Source organism: Bos taurus, chromosome 3, assembly GCF_002263795.3.
Source record: "Bos taurus isolate L1 Dominette 01449 registration number 42190680 breed Hereford chromosome 3, ARS-UCD2.0, whole genome shotgun sequence".
NCBI classification, from domain to species: Eukaryota; Metazoa; Chordata; class Mammalia; order Artiodactyla; family Bovidae; genus Bos; species Bos taurus.
Genome location: NC_037330.1, coordinates 54,613,405 through 54,615,315, shown reverse-complemented (window position 1 = coordinate 54,615,315; position 1,911 = coordinate 54,613,405).

The following is a 1,911-nucleotide window of genomic DNA, read 5'->3' as shown; positions in this document are numbered from 1 at the left end:
GTTTCTGGCTCCTCTGGAAACCACTCTTATGCTCAGAAGCTGGCAGGGGGGGCGGGGGAGGAAGCTGAAAAGCCAGCTGGTTATTAAAATGGGTGGCGATTATGGGAAATGAAATCAAAACCGAAAGGGATAATTCTTTGTTTCTTTTTTTAATGGAGGCAGGAATCTGGATGAATTCCAGGAAAGACAGGGAGACAGGTGTTCCTCCAGGCCTGGCTGGGTCAGGGCAACTTTGTCCCTCCTCCACAGTTGGTTTGAAGGAGGTACAAGCAATGGTAGGATGAGTTCAACAGTCTGTCTCTCAGGGGTGGTTTGTCAGAGAGGGAGTTTATTAATGTTTCTTCACTTGAAAAATGTTTCATTTTTTCCTTTCTCTTTCCTTTTTAAAAAGTGTTTTAACTCGATTTTTTTTTTTCATTAGCAAAATGAATATGTGTGTATAAAACCCTCAATTTTATAGCCCAGACATATTCACTATTTTTTTAATTGGAGAACAATTGCTTTACATTGTTGTGCTGGTTTCTGCCACACAATAACACAAATCAGCCATAATTATATGTATTTCCCCTCCCTCTTGAGCTTCACTATTATTTTGTTAGAATTTTCCTCTTTCCTTTTACTAGTGTGGATCCAGATTTGGAGGTTAGGGGTTGATTCAGATTCCTTCCGTTCTTTTCTGTATCCTTTAAGGCATTGTACTAACCTGTAAGTTAAAAGGCTGACTGCTGCTGTTAGGGAACCAGGTTCTTTTGCCCAAGGAGCTGCAAGCCAAAACACTGAGAGCAGGAGATTTGCAGCAGAGAGTTGATTTGTGAGGCAACCCAGTAAGGCTGCAGGGGCTGTGATGACACTAGGTCCCTTATGGGGCAGGTGGGTCTATTCTGACTCTGATCAGCTATATTGGTTTCACCTGGCCTCAGACAGTTTTGCTGTGTTACAAGAGGAAGGCGTTTTCAAACAAGCTGTTCCCTTATCTGCTCATTCTGTAAGATGAGCTCAAGAATTTCCCTTAGTCTGCAGTTTCTGTGTCAGGTTTCTATCCTATGAAGCAGGGTTTCACTATCCCATTTGTATTTCAGATGGAAGTGAGGGAAAGGAAGGACAGGCAGAATATAATCTCAAAGTTCTATGGCCAAATGTTCCCAAGAGGAAGTGCTTTGGCACATATTCCCTATGCAGACTTCTTTAAGTTGAAAAGCAGCTAGAAAAATATAAAAATCCTTAGCCAGATTCAGTTCAGTTCAGTTCAGTCACTCAGTCGTGTCCGAATCTTTGCAATCCCATGAATTGCAGGATGCCATGCCTCCCTGTCCATCACCAACTCCCAGAGTTCACCCAGACTCACATCCATCGAGTCAGTGATGCCATCCAGCCATCTCATCCTCTGTCATCCCCGTCTCCTCCTGCCCCCAATCCCTCCCAGCATCAGAGTCTTTTCCAATGAGTCAACTCTTCGCATGAGGTGGCCAAAGTACTGGAGTTTCAGCTTTAGCACCATTCCTTCCAAAGAAATCCCAGGGCTGATCTCCTTCAGAATGGACTGGTTGGATCTCCTTGCAGTCCAGGGGACTCTCAAGAGTCTTCTCCAACACCACAGTTCAAAAGCATCAATTCTTCGGCGCTCAGCCTTCTTCACAGTCCAACTCTCATATCCATACATGAACACTGGAAAAACCATAGCCTTGACTAGACAAACCTTTATTAGCAAAGTAATGTCTCTGCTTTTCAATATGCTATCTAGTTTGGTCATAACTTTCCTTCCAAGGAGTAAGTGTCTTTTAATTTCATGGCTGCAGTCACCATCTGTAGTGATTTTGGAACCCCCAAAAATAAAGTCTGACACTGTTTCCCCATCTATTTCTCATGAAGTGATGGGACCAGATGCCATGATCTTCATTTTCTGAATGTTGA